The 24,401-nt window shown below is 50.2% G+C and overlaps 1 protein-coding gene across 1 annotated transcript in view; it reads left to right on the plus strand.

Moving 5' to 3' along the window:
- Positions 1-214: 214 nt before the first annotated feature.
- Ppp1r16b (protein phosphatase 1 regulatory subunit 16B) overlaps positions 215-24,401 on the plus strand; it is a 93,714-nt gene continuing 69,527 nt past the window's right edge. Inside the window, exon 1 of the mRNA XM_051143695.1 lies at positions 215-349. The gene's annotated coding sequence lies outside the window, so the exon portion shown is untranslated. The remainder of the gene's footprint in view (positions 350-24,401) is intronic.

Genomic DNA, 24,401 nt, shown 5'->3' on the forward strand with positions numbered 1-24,401 from the left:
TGGAGGTTAGGGGTGGGGCAGTGTCAAGGAGATACATCCTGAAGCCTGGCTGTGTCTCAGTGCTTCCGGTTTCCTGCAGCTCAGAAAAGGGGTCTCCAGCCCGAGGACGGGCGCTAAGACCTAGACCTTCTTGTTGCGGTGACAAGCCCCTTGGGGCTGCGTGGGCCCACCCCTTCCCACCCCCTCTCCCCCGAGCGTTTAGGCTCCGCCTTAGGGGAGGAGCTAAGAGGCGCGCGGTGGCTCGCTACCCAGCAGAGCTGGCTCTGTCGCCGCACCACCAGCTGCGGCTCTGGGACCTGCGGATTGAGCCGGGGCCGGGAGCCGCCCGTGGCAGGGCTCGAGAGAGCGGGTGAGTAGCGAGGCGCATTCCTCTATGAGCTGTGCCTATTGGGCGGGCAGGTGGTCTCGGCTCCTTCCAGTCTGGCAGGTGGAGAGGGGCGCCTTGGCCAAGGGCGGGTGGTTTAAGATAATGGAGGGGGGCCGCAATAAGATGTTCTGGAAAGGCGGGTACCGAGGGTGCGGAGCCGGGGACTTGGGCCACAGTGGGGACATCCTCCCTGTCCTCGCTCTCGGATGGTAAGGTTGGTGTAGGGGATGCATTGGCAGGTTGTTGGCTGGGGCTGTGATGGTTGCATCTTGGGGGCGATGTGAGGTCCGTGGTCTGTCTGGCTACAGTCTGCCAGGGTTACAAGGCTGCGTGGTGAAGCCACAGAACACCAGACGCCCTGGGCGCGCGGTTCTACGAGCCCGGCATGGGGGTGCCGCCCCCTCGCGTGTCGGCGCTTGGTTTGGGCTGGCAGCGGCCGCGCGCTGGGAGCACTGCTCCGGGGGTTGGAAAAGTCCCGGGGGCAAGCGTTCCTATGGGTAAACGTGACCCAGTGCGGGATCTCCACCCCTAGACCGTGTGGGTCAGTTTCGGCAGCCCCCAGCTTGGTGGTTCCCCAGAAGGGATGCTCCCAGCCTCTCCGCCAGCCGCCGTGGGCGCGAGCTGCCGGTCCTCGCGCCCGGAGCGCTCCACTCCTCGCGAGTCCCGCGCATTTGCTCCTTCAGGGAGCAGCGCCCCCGAGCGCCCAGGACATGCAGAAACCGCGCAGCCCTACCCCAGAGGTCGACTGAGGGGTCTCCCACAAGGTCACGCGGAGCGCATAGATCGTCCCGGGTGGGAGCGAGAAGCGGGAGGCGCTCCTACCCTCCTCCGTGGTGGATGCGGACTCTCTTCCTCTACGCTCCCCTCCCAGCCCTGCCTCCGGCTTTACTGCTGCTGTTGCTGCTGCTGCTGCAGCTGCAGCTCCCAGTCCTGGGAGGATAGTTGGGTCTAGGTGAGCTGTGACTACGGCCCTCCCTGCAAGCCAGCGGGGCGCCGCCACCAGGGGCCAGGCCTGGGAGCCTTTGCTCTCTGGAATCTGGAGAGTGGAGGGACAGAGATGCGGCTGCACAGCGCTTCCCAGAACCGAAAGCCGGTGCTTGCGTGCCCATGTGATTACACTGCTCATAAAGGGCTCCTGTTCTTGCTGTCAGAAGCGCCCACCAGCTCCTGGCGGCCGGGAGCACCAGGTGCGGCCTGTGAATCGCCCTCTGTGGAGGACCCGGAGCCCAACAGTGCCAGGCGCCGTTTCCCTCCAGGCCCCTCTGGGGAAGGGGCTGGCGGTTGCCGGGGCCCTCGGGGGGTACGGGGGGGGCGGGACTTCCCTGTGTGCCCTATCCTGCCATTTCCTGCGGCCAGTGTGGTACGGGAGGAGAAACAACCTCCATGGAGGAGGGAGCTCTCCTTCCAGACTGAGCTCAGCCAAGGACTAGCTGTCTTCACTCGGTTCCCCATCACCACAGATCTCTAAGAAATGGGGCGAATGGTGGCGGTACGGTAACTGAGAGGCCTCGCAGAAAGCTCATGGTGCAAGCGGAGCACCAAGGATGGCCCTGCTAGGCAAACCCGCCTTCAGTAAGGGTTTGATCGGGGCGTGTCTCCTAGCCAGGTGCAGAAGTGGAGCCCTGGTGGGTGGTTCTGCAGGGGCTGGGATTGGGGGGGGGGGGGGGAGTTCTACTTTTCCTCCCTCAGTTATGTCACCAAGAGCCAGCTTGTAGGAGGCGGTGGGGACCGGTGACTCCTTCCAGCATGTTGCCTGCTTGCAAGGCCTTTCCCACACACATTTCCCACCACTTTCTCTCCCACCTGTCACCCAAATCGCATCTTCTCTGCCCCAGTCCTTGGGACGCTGTGGACAAGATGCCAACCAAAGCACTGTCAACTAGAGTCTACCTACCAGTGTCCTCTCAGCTCTTCCCAGCCTTTGGACTGGCTTTAAGAAAACCTTTTAGTGGGGTGCTGGTGGGGTGCGGTGGTGCACACCTGTGATGCCAGCACTCAGGGAGGCAGAGGCAAACGGATCTCTGTGAGTTCAGGCCAACCTGGTCTACAAACAAGTATGGGCCAGCCAAGGCTACACATAAAAAATTAAATAAAAGAAAGAAAGAAAGAAAGCCTCTTTGGATTCCAAGCGGACTCTCATTTGTGACTTAGGCATCACAGGCCCCTTGGGAAATTCTCTTGTGATGGGCCATTTCCTGGCCTAGAAGTACCAGGTAAGTAAGGCCAGGGTTTAGTGCCCACACAGACTTTACACTCTGTGTTCATGGAGCCCGGGAGCAGAGGTTAAATTCTAATCTTGCTGTTTGGTGTTTTCATGAGCCCGAGCCACAGGGTGAGGTGAAGCCGAGGGAGGGAAATGCTTTTCTTCAAGGCTGGAACCTTCCTGTGGAGCTACTCTGAGCTAGCCACCTGTCCTGTCTTGAGAAAACCCTTAGGGAACTTGTTCTAACCCACAGCAGCTGAGTGGTCACAGGACAGCAGATCGCAAGGCAGCCTGGATTCAAGTGCTGGGTTCGGATCCCCTAAGACACTGTTTCTTACTGACCTAACCCCTTCTCCCATCCTAGCCCCCTGTGCTCCCAGCCCCCAGGCACTTGCAGACAGTGAGTCCCAACTGACATTCCAGACCAGGACAGCTCCTGTCCCAACACTTCTTAGCGATCAGCCTTGGGGGAGGGGGAAACAGTATGAGTCTAGTTGAAATGATGGCTCTGTCTAAAGCCATCTTGGATCTCTGTATAAAGCGCTCTCTCTCTCTCTCTCTCTCTCTCTCTCTCTCTCTCTCTCTCTCTCTCTCTCTCTCTTTCGCCCCCTCTCCCTTTCTCTTCTGGGTAGTAAGAACCCCCACCAAAGTCATCTTCATGAGACCAGAGAACAGAGACATGCTTAGTGGAGTGCTGGCAGGCAGGCAGGAAGTGAACTCTTGTCACTAGCACCTCTGGTCCTTTCTTTCCTTGGGCCCTCATAGATCCTGCCTCCTCCCCCGCTACAGGAATACCTCTTGTGCCATGAGTTCTCAGGGTAGAGAAAACCTCTTAGCCTGTCTGGGGGGGGGGCGCAGAATTAGGCTTCTGCATGATTCCTTTCTCCGGGGTCCTTTGTGCATGCCTTGTGATTAGCAAGGGGTCTCCATAACCAAAGTAGCTCTGGGGGGGTTCTCATTTCAGGGGAGAGGCAGGCCTGCAGACAAGAGAGCCTGGTTGGGGGGCGTGCGGTCAAAGCTTCCATAGTAAGACGTGGGGACTGAGGACAGGAGGCCCCAGGTTTGAGCCACCACTGTACCCTGTCCTTACTGCTCATGGTTAAGTGAGCAGAAAAGAGATACTGTGGGTAAAGACTTAGCTCAGGGCTGTCCCTGTATGAATAACTGCTCGCAGATGTTAGTTGCTATTATTATTAGTCTATTATTACCAATAACAGGTGGGCTACACTTACTGCGGGAGCACATTTGATCTCTTCAGTGGCAATTTTCCAGGTGGTAGGTAATGGAGGGGTGGGGACCCGTACATGGAGAGGAGAGCCGTATGTGTTAGAGTGTCCAGGCTGGAAAGCTCTGGACAGCTTTGGCGAGCTGTGGGTGGGAGTTGCTGCTGGAGCCCTGTCAACAGTGTGATGCAGGTCCTGGTAGGAAGGCCAGGGAAGGAGTCAGAGGCCATCCTGCCAGGGGCCTGTGCATGGTTAAACACTCGCTGACCCGAAGCGGCACTCCACAGCCTTGTCAGGTGGAGGCTCTCTGCAAACGGTTGTCTGGTTGTGGTAACCAAGAAAGTTCAGGATTAATTTCTGCGTGGAAGGAAGAGCAGGGCAGTGCTTTTATACCGAAGCACTGTCTCCATTCCTCCTTGGTTCCTTCCATTAAGCATAGAGCTTTCTTTCTTCTGCCTGACATGCTCCCCCATGCCAAGGTCTTCAGAGATGCTCTATGCCAGCTGGACATGGTGGGATACGTATGTAGTCTCGGCCCTTGGGAGGTCAAGGCAGGAGGATAGCAAATTGAGGGACAGCCTGGGCTACATGGTGAGAACCTAAAGAAAAGAAAAGAAAAGAAAAGAAAAAAAAAGGATATCATGTACTTTCCTGTATGCTCTTTGTAAGTCTCTAAGCTGGCTACACAGTGTCTAGTTTCTCTGACTTTGTGTGCCCCTGGATGCTGGGCAGGAGAGCCCTTAGAAATCGGTCACCATAGGGTATGCTCGTGGAACCTGCCCTGACTTTTGGGAAATTCCTGAGTGCAGGTGACTGTGGGGGGGAGGTGTTCCTGGATGTCTCAGAATCGAGAATGGCATTCCACTGGGGTCCCACAGATGTGCTTCGATGCCGGCAGTTTGCGGCTTGATTGATGGGGCAGGTGGTGGCCAAGGCCCCCAAGGTGGCCCCAGGGAGGAATGAGCCTTTTAGGATGACTGCTCAGAGTATCATGTGACTATAGATCCTGCCTATTGACAAATGACAAATGACATAAAAAACTAATGCTTAAGTGTTCCCTTTTTCTGTAATGACAGAGTTTAAGTTCAGGGTTCGAACACTGATTGTGCTTTCCGTCAGTTTTTGGGGCCTTGGACACTGCTTCTGTTTCCTTGGGCCCCAATTTCTTCATCTGGAAATACAAACCATATACACTGTATATACAACACACATATTAGGAATTCTGAGTTCTCCTAAGAATCTTAATCGTATCTAAAGTGATGGGCTTCCAAGCTTTTTGTGGGAGATCTCACTATATGCTGAGGTTAGCCTTGAACTCTCAATCCTCCTATTTCAGCCTGGATGCTGGGGTTATAGGGGTGCACCCCAATGCCTGGTGTAGCTTCTAAGCGGTGAATGATATTGGTATAATGTTTTCTAAATCTTCTGCCATGGCTCTGTTTGTACCATACTTAGTTATATAATGATCATTATTCTTTTAGTCTTATTTTAAAATTATTTAATTTCCCCCTTTTTAGATTTATTTACTCGATTTTATGTGTACGAGTGTTTTGCCTCCGTGTATGTCTGCACCACATGTGTGCCTGGTGCCAGCAGCAGCCAGAAAGGGGGGGGGGGGCGGTGTTGGATCCCATAGAACTGGAGTTACAGATGGTTGTGAGACACCATGTGGGTGCTGGGAATCAAACCTGGACCCTCTTCAAGAGCAGACAGTGCTCTTAATGGCTAAGCCACTTCTCCAGGCCCCTGGTCTTAGTCTTCTCTTTTACGCACTAGACCTACAGTTCTCAGTGTCAGACAGTTTTGGCCACTGTCTCGCGATGCCTGTGTTTGTCAGAAGCGGCTGGGAGGGAAGTGGAGACTAGGAGCAATTGACATCTAGTGGCTAGAGACCAGGAAGGCTGTGGAATATTCTACAGTGCATAGCCAAGCCCCTCACAACAACAACAACAAAAAGCACCAGCTCCCCGAATGTTAACAGCATCAAGGCTGAGATCTGCTACACTAGACCTTATGTCCTCCGAGGTCAGTGACTGTATCTAATTCATTCAGCTGTGTCCCCAGTTGCCCAGTGTGATGTTCAGAGCCTGGGAGACAATCCATATGCATTAAAGGAATGAATGAGGACTTGGAAGGCCTCATGCACCCTGGAGTCCCAGAGGTTTGCCTTACAGGACATTCTGAATGAGCGGGAGAGATGTAGAGGAGTCTGCGTGATGAGCAGCCGCTCGCTGGGCAATTCAGATCAAAGGCTTTCAGAGCGCACACGCTATTTTCTTTTGAGCAGGTGCATGGGGGCCTGAAGTTAACTGCCTCACGCCTGTGTTACTGAGGCATTTGCTCATGCCAGACACAAGGCGAATCTTGATCCTCAAGTGGGCTGGGAAAAGGGGCCATAGACCCTAACCCTAACTGTCAGCTGAGCCTTTGGGACCTGCCAGGCCTGGGTGCAGCTGCTGTCAGCTTCCTGTTTTCCCCTGTCTGGTGGAATGAAGGAAACCCACTGGGTGGCTGTTTTTCCACTGACATTTACAGCAATGTGATCGGCCTCGGATTAATGAGGTCAAGCTACAGTGTGAAATCTGCCCGATGACTTGAAACCTGGCCAGCAGGAAGACATGCTCATTTTCTTTGGGCTGTTTGATGTTTCTGGATGGCTTTGGACAGGAAACAGGGGTTACGACTGCTCAAAAGAAGGGTGTCCTTTGTGTCCCCGGGATTGTAGAGCCTGGTATTGTCTCTTTTCCTAACTTAACTGGGAAGGCTTATTTTAATGTGGACTTTGAAATGACCAGCTTGTTAAAGCGAAGATTCACTTCAGGCAGGTATGCTGCACCATAGAGAGGATACCTGCCCCCCCCCATTTCCCTCACCCCACACTTCCCTTCCTGCCTTAGAGTAGAAGTAAAATTCAGGTAGGGGGAGGGTGGTCTGATTTGTCAGGGTCTCTAGCAGGCTCCTGGGACGGGAGCTGCAGACTTCTGGGGAACCCCAAGTCTACAGATAAGGGTTTCTGGTGTGGACCACTCAGGCAGGAAAGAGAATTCAGCCTGTGCCTGTTTGCACAGCCATCTGCTCTGCTGGCTGCTTTCAGAATCACAGATGTTAAGTGTGCCCAGGCCTGGGACCAGATGCCAGTGACAGGATGCTTGCTCTCCGAGAACAACTCAAGTAGCCAGAACCGAGAGACTGAGTTTACAGTGCTTCCAAAAGCACGTGTCTAGGGATGCACCATGCCTGGGCCATCTGGTCACCTGGGTTTTTAAAAAACACTGATCCCCAAGGCCTATGCCACCTGTCCAGACGGCCCCTGGGCATCTGTTTTTTGTTTTTTGTTTTGTTTTGATGTGCCAGGAGATTGATTCACAGCTGGGGGTGGGACTGGTACCCTGTGTAGGTTAGTTGCCCACAGGCCTTGGATCCTGTTCTATGTGTACAGCCAGCCCAGTGGCACCTGCCTAAAAGGGGGTCCTAAACCTAGCCTGTGCTTGCTTGCCAAGCTCTGCACCCTGCAGGGTTGCCTCTCCTGCCGAGAGGGAAGGGCACCTGCTTCTTAACTGGTCATGAACATGCGGTGCTTATGAGCTGGCCTCCAGCTCTCTAGTCTTCCATCAGCTCTTAAGTGGTGGCAGTATTGCTTACCCTGACTCTAGTGACTCTCCCAGAAAGTGAAGCATAGAGAGGCTCAATGACAGCCCCAAGGTCACACCACCAACAAATGGCAATTAGGATTTGAATCTACTCCACCTGGCTTCCAGGCCTTTCTCCTTCATTACCACATGTGCTGAGTTTAGAAGATCTCTTCTCTGTCTGTCTGTCTGTCTGTCTGTCTGTCTGTCTGTCTGTCTCTCTCTCTCTCTGTCTCTCTCTCTCTCTGTCTCTCTCTCTGTCTCTCTCTCTCTCTCTCTCTCTCGCGCTGTGTGTGTGTGTGTGTGTGTGTGTGTGTGTGTGTGTGTGTGTTTGAGGGGTAGAGAACGTGGAGGCCCAAGGACAACCATAGATGTTTATTCTCACCTTCCATTGTGCTTGAGACTGGATCTCTTGGTTTTTGTTTTGCTTTTGTTTTTGTTTTTGTTTTGGCCAAAGTGTGCCAAGGCTAGCTGGCTGGGAAGCCTCTGAGGATGTTCTTGGCTGCATCTTATCTCCAGCTAGGATTGCTGGGATTTCAGACACTCAACATCATGTCCCCTTTTCTAAGAGTCCTAGGGATCCAAGCTCTGTTTCTCACACTTGTTTGGCAAATACCATACCGCTGAGCCATGTCCCCAGTTCCCACTTTAGGGTTTTTGTTGGGCAGAAATGCTTTCTTCTCTGTGTGGGACATCCCACTCAGGTTGAGCATCTGTTAGTCTTTCCTTCAGATAGGGGATGCTAGCAGTGACCTTGGGTGGCTTCAGGTGGCACATTTGCCCCTACCACCTACTGACAGCTTGAGCATGTTGTTTGTCTTGGACAGCTGAGCCTCAGTTTCCCTGTGTAAAGAAAACATAGCAATGATATGTTGTGCCGGCGGTTAAGTACTGAGTGTGCCCAGCAACAGGATGTATGGGTGTAAATAAACTATTCCTGGGATCTTGCTGTTGGCATGGGCGTCTGTGTGTCCTGCATGGCTCTAGGGCAGAGGGACGGGGAGCAGAGCACTGTGTCACTGCGTTCAGGGACTGGGTCATTCATGTTCCTCCCCAGCTTGCTGAGGATCCCGGCTTCCTTCAGCATCCCTAGGCCCTGCTTCTGCTGTTGAGGCCGCAGTGTCTGTGGCAGCCCAGCAAACTCTCAGTTCAGTGTCTCCATGAGAGCTGGCTCCTGTCACCCGTTTGTAAGTAAAAGCAACACATGCTAACACACGCACTCTTCAGCCCCCCCCCCCCCCCGGGCCCTTCTTGGTTGTTTTCTAGAATCACTAACACCCTCAGCTGTGCTGCGGACATGACAGGGAGTGACCGTTGCAGTGATGGGTGCAGCCTCTTGCTTTAGGACGAGAGAGGAGTGATCTTCACCACGATTCCATTTGTTTTGTTTTTCCTCTTTGACGCATAATATTAAGCTTTTTTCTTATTGCTGTGTTTTGTGCTTTTTAATTAGAAAAAGGATACAAACACACACCATAAAACCCCAACAGTACAGCGACGTGGAAAATGTAAAGTAAAATGTCCCCACCCCTCTCCCTACACTCTTATCCCTGTCTCCAGAAGGAATCCCTGGCTGCCTTAGCGTATCTTTCTGTACGTTTTTTGATGCAGACACAAACTCACATTCATTTATGTGTTTATCTCTTTTCTTTTTCACACATCTAGGCCACAATCCTCTGAGATTTTCTTTTTTCAGCTAGCTTGTCTGAGCGCATGCCAACACACATATGTATATCATCTAGGCCACGATCCTCTTGGGTTTTCTTTTTCAGGCAGCTTGTCTGAGCACATGCCAACACACATATGTATATCTGGGCCTCTAAGGCTATGTGGAGTCTCACTGACAAAAATCCACCATCATTTGTTTTCTTGACTCTTATGGTGGCTAAAATTGCTTCTAGGGCCTGGAGGAACAGCTCAGTGGATAATAATGCATATTCCTCTTCAGGACCTGGGTTCGATTCCCAGCATCCACATGGTGGCTCATAACTTCCAGAACCAGGGCACTGGACACCCCAGGTCCCTGCACACACCCAGGCACCTGCACACAAGCAGCACATACCTCGCACACACTCACACAGACGATAGAAAGAGATGCAAATACACATAAGTCTTTAAAAGCTGCGTCTTGATCTTTCCTGCAGCAAGAGCAGAAATCTTATCTTTGTGTACCATTCTGAGTTCTGCCAGAAGCAAGTGTCATTGCAGTTTGAACAGGGTCACCTCTCGCTGACTTGTTTTCCCCGGTGTGGATGCTGCCCCTGCCTTCTTCCACACTGACACCCAGTGCTTTCTTCTTCCTGGGTACTGGCTGAAGAGCAGTTATCAGGATGCTTGGGGCTAGAAGTGTTTTGCATTTCCGCCCCCCAGATTTTGGAATATTTTCAGATGCACAATGATATGCCTTACAGATGGGACCCGAGTCCAAACACGAATTCATTTGTTATCTCCTCCTCTTTCTCTTCTTTCTCTTTTCCCCTTCCCCTCTTCTTCCTCCTCTTCTTCCTCCTCCTTCCTCTTCTTCTGAACCAGGATTGAATCTAGGGCACATGAATATATGCAAACACTCTACAACTATGGTATAACCCACCCCTCTTTATGAGCGCGCGCACGTGCATGTGTGTGTGTGTGTCTGCACATGCATGTGGAATCCAGAGGCCAGCACCCAGTGTGTTGTTCCTCAGTCACTGTTCACCTTACTTTTTTTTTTTCCAAGACAGGGTTTCTCTGTGTAGCCCCGCTGTCCTGGAGCTCACTCTGTAGACCAGGCTGGCCTCGAACTTACTGAGACCTTCCTGGCCCTGCCATCCAAGTTACTGGGATTAGAGGTGTGCACCGCCATGCCTGATTGCTTCATCTTCCTTTTGTGACAAGGTCTGACACTCAGCTGGGGCTCACCAACTGTGTCAGATGGCTGGCCAGAAGCTTCAGGGAGTGTCCTGTCTCTGCCTGTATCACCATGCCAGCGTTTACACTGGTGCTGGGGATCGAACTCAGGTTGTCATGCTTGGGCAGCAAGTACTTTACTGACTACGACCTATTCTCAACTCCCAAGCATCCTTTTAAAATTTGTTTTATTTTGAGACTGGTTTTGGTAAGTAGCCTAGATGGCTTTAAAATTGTGATTCTTCTGCCTTGGCCTCCTGAGTAGGTAGGAGGACAGGCCTATGTGCCGTCATGCCTGGCTCATGTTTGTTAGTTGTTTTTTGTTTGTTTGTTTGTTAGTTTGTTTTATTTTAATATACATTGTCCACAAAGCCTGAAGGTCATTTGTTGTAATATTGTTAGTGTGCTGGGTTTGTCTGTCATCTGCCACAGGTCAGCGTGAAACTACCCCTTTATGGCTTCATGGCTAATTAAAAACAAAACAAAACTTTCGGGTCTTGGAGCATTTTGGGTTTTGGATAGTTGGTTGCTCAAAGTGTAAAATATCCTGACCCAGGCTTTGCAGTAATTCACATTCCTTGGCCTCTGGATGGTGCCTTTATAAAGATTGTTCAAAATAAAATAAAATAAAATAAAGATTGTTCAAAATCCAGGAACTTCACTCCCCCTTGGCTTTACACTTCACCCTGAACATAAGATTAAATTAAGCCAGCATCCACCCTTAGGTTGATCTTATCTCCCAGGGTTGGCAGACAAGTGACCAAATAAAACAAGAACAAAGCAGTGTGGTTCAGGTTGTACCATGTGGGGGCAGGTGCTAAGCCAGCTGCTATACTGATCAAGCCTAGCTTCATGGTCAGCACCCGTTAGCTCATCAGTAACAGGAGTATGTCCTGGAACGAGGTGGTTGACCTTCTCAGGAGAAAACAACTTGAAGCCAGGCATGGTGGTGTGTGCCTATATAGTCCCAGCACTTGAGGAGGCACATGAGTTCAAGGCCAGCCTGGACTACCTACCAAGGCTTAGTCTCAACCTCCCCCCGCCCCAGGAGTGTGTGAGGAGGGGGCAGGGATAGAGTGTGTGCAGGCACTCAGTGAGAATCAGAAAAATGATGCAGTTACCTGGGAGCAGCAGTTAAGAAGAGGCCATTCAAACTTGGGGGTTTTTTTTGGTGGTTTCTGCATTTACTAATGGGGTTCATCCGAGAAAGGTTTTGTAGATCCCTCAGGCAAATCTGAAGCCTGCAATGATTTCTGATCTCTCCTGTGTGGGAGCAGCTGTATGCTAGTCCAGAAAGACAGATGGAGGGAGCAGAGGGCTTATTTCAAAACTCACACCCTTGCTGGGGGTGGGGGTGGGGGGGTGAGGTGGGTGGGGTGGGTAACAAAGATTGGATGTGGGTGATATGATTGGCTGTGGTGGGTCAGATGCACAGAGTGGTTCTCGGTGAGGAAATGAGCACCAGAGAGCTCCTTGTGGCTTATAAAGGGGCCTCCTATGGCAAAAAGAAAGAGGCCCGTTCACCTGAGAGTCTCACCCACTCACAGGCAGCCACGACTGAGCTAGACATTGCCTTGTCCCAGCACCTGTTTGCGCACTTGGGGCAGCTCAAGGCAAGGAGCAGATGAGGATAGCAACTGAAAAGGGCCGTCGGGTGAAGCCAGTTGTTATTTTCTAATGTTCCCTGGCCCGTTACCCAGAGCTCACTGTGTTGCCGAGAGAATGAGGAGAACGTGACCCTTGGTCGGCTACATCCTGCAGTCAAGCCCTGGCTACAGAGGCAGCTTGAGCAGCGGTTATGAAGGAAGGCTTTGGCTCGGAGAGGTGGCACATGCCTTTAAGGTTAGCACTTGATAGGCAGAGACAGGTAGATCTCTATAAATCTGAGGCCATCCAGTTCTACCTGACAAGTTTCAGGCCAGCCAGGGCTACTTAGTGAGACCTTATCTCAGAAAACTAAATAAATAAATAAGAAAGGAAGGAAGGAAGGAAGGAGGAAGAAGGAAGATGGTGCGATGGTTAAAATGCTGACCATGCAAAAATGAGGCCTTGGCTTTGAATTCCCAGCAGGTATGTCCCTGCACACCTATAAGCCCAGCACTGTGGGAGGCAGAGACAGGATGGTTGGCACTTGCTGGTATCACCCTAGCTTCAAGATCATCCATAGACTCAAATGAGTGCAGAGTGATAAAGCAGGGCACTGGATGTCTTCCGCAGGCTTGGGTGTGCTTGCGTACATGGGCCTGCCCCACTCTCTCACACATAATATATGCTTCTCACCTTTTTCTGAGGCCTGTCATGAGCACGGAATCTGATAGAGTAGCTAAAGCTACTGTCGTCAGCGATGTAGCCAGAGACAACCCCAACGGACCAAGAAAGACATCATTTCACCATGGAGCTTGTTTCCGTGTTGGGCACACTAGCATCCTCTGCTGCGCTTCATGTTCTACAGAAACATCTTGCTTTAGACCTTCTGTGGAAGTAGCACTCGCTGCTCCACAAAACAGCAGGGAAGGTTACGAAGTCCTGACGTGGTGGTTCCTGGAGGCTCACACATCACACCCACCTGGGGGAACTCGGAGACCTAGCAATTCCTGGCTGTACCTCAGACCCATTAAAGAGAACGTACCGAAGTGACACTCTCACACACCGCTGTTCTTCTCAAACTTTTAATGATTTGTTATGGGAAAAAAAGCAATGCAAAAAATACATACAAACTTTGAGGAGTGGCTTCTCTCCTTTGCCTGGGTTTCAGGGGTTGGAATTATGTTACCAGGCTTGTGTGGCAAGTACCTTTACTTATTGTGCTATCTTGCTGGGTTTCAAAATAATAATAATAATAATAATAATAATAATAATAATAATAATAATAATAATAATAATGCTGGGTTTCAAATAATAATAATAATAATAATAATAACAACAACAACAACAACAATAATTTTAAAAGCTTTTCTGTGATGTGTGTGTGTGTGTGTGTGTGTGTGTGTGTGTGTGTGTGTGTGTGTGTGTACGGGTATACGACTGCCTGTAGGACCTTCTGTTTGGTCTGTTCTAGAGATGAAATTGCTGGATTATGGAGTATGTGTGTTTCCTTACATTTATAAGATATTGCTGAGTGGTTTTAAGAATGTGTCTAGACCAATGCATACCCTGCTCAGGGCATGAGACTGTACACAGAACCGTTGCTGCTGTCAGTGGTCTTGCTCTGTGGGCTTGCATGTGTGTTCCCACCATCTGCAGCCAGCTCTAAGGCAGAACTAACTGTTCTTGATTTAGAAGTGGGAATGGGGAAGAGGAAGGGCTGCACAAATGCCTGTAGCAGGAGCTCATCATGGGCCTCGCATTCCACAGGAGGGCATTTTGCTGAGGAAGGGACGTTTGGGTGTGGATCTGGAGGCAGGGCACACATGGCTCACCAGGATGGCTCTGGAGACTGAGTGGGAGCACTATCGAGCTCTGAGGAGAGGCCGGGAAAGACTTGAGTCTGTCCCTACTTAAGGCCTGAGTGGGATGGGAAGACGATAGGTAACTCATAGTGTGCCTAGATGCCATCAGAGCTATCTGGTTTGTAGGTTATGTTGTAGTTTTGCTCTTCAAAGCTTGCCTTTGAAGAACCAGGCACTAGGAAGATACTAGAAAAGACGCTAAAGGAAATATGAGAATTGTGTAACTGTCATTAGCGAGAACTGCAACTCGCACAGGTGCAAAGAACAAGGGAGTGCAGCGAGTTAATAATGTTGGTTCTTTGTCCCATCTTTCTTTTCTCTGTCTGTCTGTCTGTCTGTCTGTCTGTCTCTCTCTCTCTGACCCTCATTATCTAACCCAGAATGATCTTCAACTCTAAGTCCTGCTCGCTCCTTCCCCCTGAGTGCTAGAATGCCAGGCATCTGCTGCCATTACCTGCTCAGCATACCAAAGATGTCTGATCTGTTTGTTTATTACAAGCATTAATTTATTTTACACCCTTGAGCAAAGCTAGCATGTTTGCTTTAAGAACTCTTATCCTGTTGATTTCAGCGCTGGTTTCATTTTGAGAAAGCACCATTGATTGCCTTTTCTCTTGAGCTTTGGGTCTTTTTTTGGTTTTGTTTATTTGTTTTAACAATTTTTAATTTTTATGGTGGTTTTACTTTATTTTTTTTAATTTAATTTTAAAGAGTTACTGACCAAGCATGGTGGTACAGGCCTTTAATCCCAGCCCTTGGGAGACAGAGGCAGGTGGATCTCTGTGAGTGTGAGGCCAGTATGGTCTTTGTAGCAAATTACAGGCCAGCCAGAGCTACATAGTAAGAAATTGTTTCATAGATTTTTTTTTATGTATATGAGGGTTCTGTCTGAATGTACATATGCACCATGTACATGCCTGGTGCCCACAGAGGCCAGTAGAGGGTGTCAGAGCCCCTGAAACTAGTGTGAGCCTCCATGTAGATGCTGGGAACCAAACCTGGGTTGACTGAAAGAACAGCAAGTGCAATTAAGTGCTGAGCCATCTTTCCAGCCCTTTCATAGCAATTTTAGATTACATCCCTAGTGTTGTAAAGATTTGGAGAGAGTCTGGGTTCTACTGTGTTTCTCAGAAATGGAATATTTTAAATAACTGGCTACTTAGCTTGCCCAGGCTACAACTCCAAGTAACATCCTCTGGGCAGACAGTCCCTGAGGGAAATCAAGGCAGCAACTCAAACAGGGCAGGAACCTGGAGGCAGGAACTGATGCAGAGGCCATGGAGGGGGTGTTGCTTACTGGCTTGTTCATCATGGCTTGCTCAGCCTGCTTTCTTATAGCACCCTGGACCACCAGCCCAGAGATGGCACCACCCACAGTGGGCTGGGCCCTCCCACATCGATCACTAATTAAGAAAAAGCCCCTAAGGCGTGCCTGCAGCCCAATGTTAATGGAGGCGTTTTTTTCTGAATTGATGCTCCCTCCTCTCCGATGACTCTAGCCTGGGTCAAGTTGACATAAAAGAAGCCAGCACAGTAGGCAACAGCTGAGATCTCGGCCACTTTGAGCCTGATTCAAACTGCTTGGCATCTTCCCAGAATATGTAGCATTCAGGTAGAGTTGGGCACAGTCTCCACTCCCTGTCTGTCTTGACTGGATGTCAGGTAGCCTTGACTGGCTTCAAACTCACTCTGAGCTGGGGGGTGACCTTGAATACCTGCTTCCCTCTCCAGGTGTGTGCTATACCACATGCCAAGCCACGGGAACGCCTACTCAGTGTTCAGGGCTGCTGTCCTGTGGCTTTATCTATGTTGGAGGGAGGTGGGGAGCGGGGCTTTCTTCACTTTTCAGCTGTCACTGGCTGAATTTTGCTCCCTAATTACTTAGGTCACGAGAGAGAAATCTTCACCCACAAATTAGCTGCCACACACAGGTCTGATGGAGGGAAATTCCCTCACAGTCTTTAGAATGTTAAGTCCCTTCCAGTTTCTGCCTGATTTTTGGTGTTTTCCTGTGGGCTCTTCCTTGGCAGGCAGATGGATAGTGTAGAATCTTGCTGAATAGCAGCTCTGTCCATTCAGGAACCCTCAGAACCACCCGCCTCCCTACTTCTGCTGCAGTGGGTGACAATAAATATTCATTTGTTGGCTAAGTAAATAAGGCTTTAACCCTGAAGACAGACTCGGATTGGTAGAGTAAACTGCTACAAGAAAACCCCAAATGAGGGCTACAGAGATGGATTAATTGGTAAAGGGCTTGCACAGAAGTGTGTGAACCTGAGTTTGGAACCCTGAAACCGCATGGAAGCACATGGAAGCACATACCTGCGCTCCACTGGTGGAGAGGGAGAGGCAAGTGGACTCCTGGAATTCAATGGCGAGCCAGGCTGGCTTGCCCAACTCATAGATTTCAGGCTTATCCAAAGACCCTGTCTCTGAGTGGAGAGTGATGGAGGAAGATGCCAGACATCAACCTCATGACCTCTGACCTTCCCCCATGCATCTGCATGTGTATGTGCGTGTTGTGTGTACAGGCACACACACACACACACACACACACACACCACACACACACCACACACACGCCCAAGAAAGAACTCCTGCAAACTAGTTACTTGTTAATGACCTGAGATATGAACTTAGAGAGCGATGCTATAATTTGAGAGGAGATGAGAGCGTCATCCCAGACATCTGAGTGCAAAGCACCATGGTTAATGGTTAGAGTGAGCCTGGGGTTTTGACGCAGGGGAGCTGAATTCTATTGCTATAGTAACACGTCTTCCTGCAATGGGACTTTCAGGTTCAAAGGGAATAGGGAAGCTGAGGTCTGCTCAGAGTTCTGCACGCCCAGGAGGAGGGAATCAAAGGGAGGAACTCTGGCTGCAGATCACAGGGGAGTGGCAGAAGCGCAGTGGGCCACAGCGTGCATCTCTGCAGAGTAACCCGAGAGGTGAGAGGTCACAGGTGGCAGTACCGGAGAAACTTCAAAACCTGAATGTTGGATTTAAAAAAAAAAAAAAAAAAGATCCATCACACTGGGGAGGAGCTGGAAACTTCCTGCTTCGTGTCCCAGGCATAAGAGGACGAGACAGTCACTGTTGCGAATCTGGTCTGAGAGTTGTTCTGAGAAATGAGAATGAAACTCAGTCACCAGAAAGAGAGTATTTAGTGGTGGAGGCCGAGCCCATGGGGCCTTGAAAGGGATAGGAAACGCAGACCCGCAGAACAAGTTACATCCATTTCCTGCCCAAGCCGACACATGCAGTCAGCTCCTACACGAAGTGAAGTTCTGACTCGAATCAGCTTTTTCTCATCCAATGTGGCTTTCACTTATTTCCCTTAAGAATCCCCCTACTAGCCAAGTATCATAGTATGGGCCTGAAGTCCCAGCCCTTGGGGAGTGGAGGCAGGAGAATGAGGACCTCAAGGTCGTCTTTGGCTACATACCGAGATCCAGGTCAGCCTGACTGCATGAGAGTCTGACTAAGCACAAAGCAAAAACCAATAAACGAAGCAAGAATTCCTCTTCTTACACCAGTCAGACTTCTGAGCTCATCTTTGTCTGAACCCTCCCCCCCCCCCCACCCCCCCCCCCTTTTATTTTCAAGTTGGGGAGGTATTCGACATACCAAGCAAATGGCTTAGGCACCGACCCATCCAAACAGATGGCAGGCTGATAAGGAAGAGATGCCAGCGCAGAAAAGCTAGAACACAGCTCTATTTACAAGTGTTCTAACCTCTCCGAGTCTGCTTCTGTCACCGTTTTTGAGACAGTGTCTCATATAGCCCAGGCTGGTCTCAATTTTGATATATAGCTAAGGATGGCTTTGAACTCTGAATCCACCTACTTGTACCCCCAGCATGCCAGGGTTACCGGTGTATACCACCATACCTAGTTTTTGAGGTGCTAGGGATTGAACTCGGGGCCTCGTGAATACTAGGAAAGTACCCTTACCAATTGAGCCATAGCCTCAGTCTAGTCTCCCTCCCCCCTTTGAAATGGAGTCAACGCCTACATTTTCAGAATTAATGCAGAGATGTTACAGCAAAGCTTGATGGGAAAAGGGGGTGCTAATTTGAGAAGCTGCCATTGTTTCTTGGCATCCTTTCTCCCGGGGTTCATTTCCTGGGCGCAGATAACGGGCCCTGAAAGGCTTCCCTTTAGCTGAGCTAAGCGTGTGTGTTGCTCTGTCACGATCTTGACAGTTATCGTCTCTCTTGTGAATTGGTCTGTCTGCTTTCTTAACCAATATGTCTTCTTGGTTGTCTCGCCGCTGAGGCTGTAGACTCTAATATTGTGTACTTCGTGTGGAAGATCTTTTAAAACGCTTAGGGTGCTTTGGGGGGTCTCTCCTCTTTCCTTCTGCTGTCATTTTTCTGTGCATATAGTTTGCATTTGATTCTCAGATGTGCCCAGGACTGGAGGGGAGCTGGATTCAACTCTGATTCACTCTGGCCCCTCCCTCTCTCAGCCTGTCTTCCGGGTAGGACCACCTTCAAACTTAACTGCCTCCTTGGCATCCTTCTACACACCCCAGCAGATAGTTCATATGAAAGGTCTTGTAAACAAACAAACAAACAAACAAACCCTCATCCTAGCAATTTCCCAACTGGCTAAACCTGCCCCTGACTGCAGAAGGAAAGGAAGGGTAGTGGGTAGGTGTGTGTGTGTGTGTGTGTGTGTGTGTGTGTGTGGTGTGTGTGTGTGTGTATATGAGACAGCTTTCTAGAGATGTGTTCCAGGAGTCTGCAGTGGAGAGAGAAATCTTGTTAGTGACTGGACAACAGGGCTCTTCCACGCTGTCAGGAGGGCTGTGAAGCCCAAGCCAGCAATCTCTGCCTCTAGATGGAGAAGGGTCTCAGCTGGTGGCAGTGTCTTACCTCCTTCATCCTTTAAGAATGGACCCTCAACAACACGCTGCTGCATCTCTGTGCTTCAGGGACAGTCAACTGTACGTGCTGCCATTTTGCTGTCGTTGGCTTAGGATGTCACTTTCTAGAACCTAGGCCTCAGCATTTTAGCAGGATGGAGCCGAGTTCATTCTACCGCCAGCGGCAGGTTGCTGTTCAACGATGTCCTGGGATCTGAGAGGCCCTCCTATCTGGTTTGATAACGTTCTAGACCTTTGTGTTTAAGACTAGAAGATTAAACTCCCTTTGCATGTATGTGCACATGTGTGCATGCGTGTTAACATATGTGGGCACACGTGGAAGCTGGAGGTTGATGCTGAGTGTCTTTCTCTATCACTCTCCACCTTATATACTGAGACAGGGCCTCTTTCTTTTTTTTTTTTTTTTTAATATATATATTTTTTTTTAAGATTTATTTATTTATTATTATGTATACAGTGCTCTACCTGCATGTACACCTGGAGGCCAGAAGAGGGCATCAGATCACGTCATAGATGGCTGTGAGCCACCATGTGGTTGCTGGGAATTGAACTCAGGACCTCTGGAAGAGCAGACAGTGCTCTTAACCTCTGAGCCATCTCTCCAGCCCCCAGGGCCTCTTTCTTGATCTTAGAGCTTTCCAGTTCATCCAGGCAATTTGATCTAGGGAACCTCTGTTTCCTGCTCCAAAGCAGTGCTCATATAAGTTCTAGGGATCAGAACCCTGGTCCTCATGTTTTGCTCACTAAGCTGTATCCCTATACCGAGGACTAGACTCTCAGTCGAGGGGGACAAAGGCATACACTGAAATCTAACTTTAGGCAAGCACGCTGTAGACCAGAATTGCAGTCGATGGGCTCATAGTCCCCACCTACATCAATGGCCATGGCCGACATTGCTGATCCTTTCCAGCACTCGGTCCTGTGGCTTCATAATCTGCCTCCTCATACAGCCTCAAATGGACTCCACCAGCCTAAGAGTTGGCACAAGGGGGCAGGGGGTGGGGGAAGCTTGGTCAAGAATGTCGGGAGAGATGGGGGAGGGGGCAGAGGAGCTGATCTAGACAGTATTAACAGCCATCCCTTGTTTAATGACCTGTGATGCAGGAGGGTGTCCTGTGGCCACAGGTGGCCTGCTTTGAAAATGATCCTCCCTCTAGCTTTGGAGGGAGTTTTTTTGTTCCCGCACAGGAGTGGGGTGAGGGGTGGAGGGAGGGAGGGCTAGGAGTTGGGGAGGTTAGGGGCTGTGTGTTCCACTCCCCCCAATCTTGGAGAAACTGTGTTTGTAATATGACTCTCATTTCCCTCTACTTAGCTATTATATAAGCTTCTTTAGGAAACTGGTAGCTGTGATGGTGCCACATAGGACAGTTGTAAGGCATTATATGAGGTCTACGTGCCCCTGGCTTTTGTACCTTTTAATCTGACCCCTGTGCCCCTCCCCGCACTGGCATTCTTACCTACAAGTGGTCTGGCTTCTTTGGGTTCAAATATCAGATGAGAAGTTGGGTGTGGAAGACTGATACCGTAGTAATTTTTGGACTATAAGACGCGCCTGACCCAGTTTTTAGAAAAGTAAAACAAGAAAAACAGTAAAAACAGCCATCAGACGTAAGGCGTACCCTGATCCCTTCCTCACTTTTTGGGTGGGTGGGTGGGGGGGAAGTGTGTCTCATGATTCAAAAAATACAGGATGTTCCTGTGTCCACTAGACTCCTGACCCCTTTGAAGATTTCTTGGAAGCCCAAGGAGGCCACCTCACCTTAACCTGAGAGCTAACCCAAAACATCAACTAATCATCTACTCGAAGTTGGCCTGACAGGTTGTGTTGTTAAACGTGTGGCTCTGGGCATACTTAGCAAGGCCCTTACTCCTGTTGGATGCTTTCCCAGGCCAGCCAGGATCGGGGCTTCTGGGGAGCCTGTCTGCCAAGCACTGATTCTCTCGTCTCTTTACAGCCTGTGGTCACTGAGTTCTGGGTGAGACCAGCGTTGTTCCAGGCCTGGCCTCTAAGTTTGCATTTGAAGATTTTCTCCTCATGCCAGGCTCATGGCGCCTCTTTATATTGCCTGTCCACGGGCCCAGCTCTGCCCGAGGCTGGAGAAGCCAGTGTCCTCAACTAGTCCACCTAAATGTCACTGGTGCCCCAGGGCAATGTCCTGAGAGAGCTCACGTCTATGGGTTGCCTGGTCACTCTTCATTCCTGTGTGTTAGGAATCCTGCCTCCCTCTCCTGCCCATACATTTGAAACCCTATAAATGGGCTTCAGGCAAAAGGTCAGGGCCACCACTCAGAGATCTGAATGAAAGAATGTGACTGGGAGAAATGCCATTGAGGAGCAGGACCTCGGGGACTCTAGTCCCTCATCAGATTTAGAACCAGGAGGCCTGTGTACAGGGACTGTGCCCAGAGTCTAACAGGGTCATCCCCGCAGGAGCAGGACAGTCAGTGGTGCACCACGTCCCCTGAAGACAGGGCCGGAGGGACAGGGCTAATTTCTAATTCAGATATCTGGAGCACCAAGGCCCAGAAGTCTCTTCTCTCACGCGCAGAGCATCTCTCTACTGATGATGTTACTCAGCTGCCTTGTAGGAGGGCGGGGGTGTGCGTCCTTTTAGAGAGAAATCAGGTCCCGAGTGAGAGCTGGGAGGAGGCACCGGGCTGTTTGTTTTCCTTTTCCCCTTGTGCTCAGCCGTGCAGGAAACACGAGGAGAAAAGCACTCGTGGCCTTCCTCCGGAGCCTGCCAAGATTGTGGAGAAGAATAGCTGAAGAGCCAAGGGGGAAAAAAAGCCAAACATTTTCTTTAACAGTGTGAACTTTGAAACTCTCTCTCTGTGTGACTCATGTTTGACAGCCTCTTGAATTTGAATTCACCTTCCCTCGTGTTGTTTTTCTCAAACCAGTAAGTAGGCTTGACTCCAAAGATGTGTCAGCCACTTGCTCCTCTGTGACTGTGTGCATGTGTGCATGCGTGCATGAGTGTGTGTGTGTATGCGCGCGCGCGCGTATGGGGGGGTCCTTTCTCCCAACTCAACAGACATGACTACTGCAGGAATCAACCTTGACATCCTGCATTTCCTCAAGCCTGGCCTTCCACTTAGACCTGTTGAGCCAGAAATGGCCAATGTAGGAGGAAGTATACATGTTGGTAATAGCCTTCCGCAAGGGGCCACAGCCCTTCCTGGGCTTCCTAAGCCTGCGCCCTTGAAAGCATCCTTGCTGTGTGTTAGGATATTGTGGGTTACAGGGAACTGGCTTACCCAGTACATTAGTTTGCTGGCTTTGCTTGCTGGAGTCCAGCACCTCAGCGATTAAACAACCCATTCGTGTCCTCTACCACCCAAGCATTGGCTTCACCAGAGATTGCCTTCACAACACTTCCACTGCCTCAGACAGTGGGGGAGAGGAAGCTTCTGGTTGGGCCAACCGAGCACATATGCCCACCCTAGACCCCATCCATGTCTGAGCTCAGGCTCTTTCCAAGAGCTCGGACCAATCAGGGCCCACAGGATAATGAATGGGTTCTGTGACCCCCATAAATATCCTCTTCTCCAGGGGCATGCTCACTCCTAGCAGTAACCCCACCATAGCTTTTACCTACAGGGCCTCCTGTCACCCCATGGCTCCATCTCTCCACAGGACCCTGGTCAACTTTCTTCCCTTTGCCCTTAATGGCCAGTCTAATGGTACTCGGTCTTGGGAGCCCAGATCTGTACACTGGCTCCATCTCCTGAGGACAGCAAGGATGAGTGTGAGTGTGAAGAAGAACCAGGTTTAGACTCTGCCAGTTGATAGGCAGGCTCAAGATCTGAGGGGGTGGGGGGGGTTGACAATACCTCAGCAGCCTGTTCCTGCTTCTCCCAGGGTCTAGTGCCTTGGCCTTATACTTCCTGTTGGTCACAATTGAACTATTTTGGTACGTGGCCCAGATGCTGGGAAAGTTCAGTGCCCCACCTTACTTCCCTTGGACTCAAATTCTTCTCATACATACTTCCTGGATGACCTCATTGCCTTGGCCTGCACAGACCCCTCCCGTGCTCATACCCCAGCCAAGCCCCTTTATGAGTAGAGGTCCCACAGGCCTGTGTGATGGTCCATGAATGCTCTCACTACACACCAGGGTTAACATATGTCTATTCCACTGGTGTACCTCCAAGCCTGGCTTCCTTAGGGGAGCCCCTTAAAATACTGAGACTATTGTTCTCCCATGGCCTGTTACTACCCCCCTCCCCACCCCTACTCCTCAATGTAGATTGGGATGCAAGAGTTTCTTAAAGAAGCCACCTCCCAGCTCAGTGGAACCCTGGGTTACTGTGCTCTCCCAGCACCCAGGCCAGTGCCCTTCCTTGGGGGTGTGGGGGGGGTGCTGCCTGGCTGCTGTTGGGCGGGCAGCACCAGGCAATTCTTTAATTAGCCTGAGCAGGGTTTTCTCAGATGGGGGCGGAGGAGGTGTGTGGGTCTATTGGGGGAAACTAGGTCACCTGAAAACTCGCAGTCAGGAGGGAGCTGTCCTGGGGCCCTGCTCCAGGGAACCCAAGGGCTGAAGTGGGAGGAGCTGACAGGCAAAGGCACAGAAAATATGTCCTGGTCCCTTTTTACTGCTCTTGGGAGATGCTGTCCCTTCCTTTCTCCAGAGGGGCTGGGTAACTGTCCTTAATTTCTTGGCCCAGAGCAAAGAGAGCAGTGCAGTGAACACTGTCTGTCTGTCCTGAGCTTGTGGAAGGAGCACCCTGGCAGGAGTCAGGCCTCTGCCACCTGCTGGCCCTCATTCTGTGTTCCCTTGCCTGTTCTGTCATCCACCAGCTAGACAGCGACCATGTCTCTCCCTCACCTGCTAGCTCCTCATCCCTTAGCACAGTCCAGTGTGTGGCAAATACTTGAAAAATATTTGCTGAGTACATACGGATGCTTCTAAGACCAAAGGGGGTAGAACACTTGCTGAGCATATGCAAGGCTTTGGGGTTCCCTCCCCAACTTTAAAACTAAACCACAAAACACCCTCCCCAAAACCCATGTGAACTGTTCTCCTCCAAGACTGTTGTCATGAGAACCAGTTGTCGTTGTGAGGCGGCTTCCCCAAATGTCAGTGACTTACAAATCCTGCCAACACTGAATTCTGTCGTTATTTCATTTCTCTTTACTATCAAGTCACTAGTTGTAGATTGAGATGGAGTTCTATTAAAAAAAAAAAAAAAGGAAATTTCATGTCACTTCCATAAATAAACAGTAACTGCGAAAACAAATCCACAAAAAAACCAAATGATGTTTTTACGTCTTATCCTAAATGCTACTGCTGTCCCCTCCCCCAGGCTGGGAACCTCAGGAGGACTGTCTGTGTTTACAACGTGGACAGGCATGGCTCTAAAGACGTTAGCATCTATGAACACCAGACTGATGCTTTTCTCCTCAGAAATCTTGGAAGATTTTTTTAAAAGACATGGAAAGGATATGTTCTGATGTCTGCCTAACCCTAACCCTAACTCTAACCCTAACCCAGACTGCAAGCGCTCTACCAATGAGCTTTGTCTTCAGATTCCTTCCTTCCTTCCTTCCTTTTTTATTTGCTTTGTTTTTTTTTTTTGTTTGTTTGTTTGTTTTGTTTTGTTTTTGTTTTTGTTTTTTGTTTTTGAGACAGGGTGTCTCTGTGTAGCCCTGGCTGTCCTGGATTCACTTTGTAGACCAGGCTGGCCTCGAACTCACAGAGATCTACCTGTCTATCCCTCCCACAGTGTTGGGAGTATAGGTGTGTGGCACCGT

This window comes from Acomys russatus, chromosome 4, assembly GCF_903995435.1.
Source record: "Acomys russatus chromosome 4, mAcoRus1.1, whole genome shotgun sequence".
Taxonomy (NCBI): Eukaryota; Metazoa; Chordata; class Mammalia; order Rodentia; family Muridae; genus Acomys; species Acomys russatus.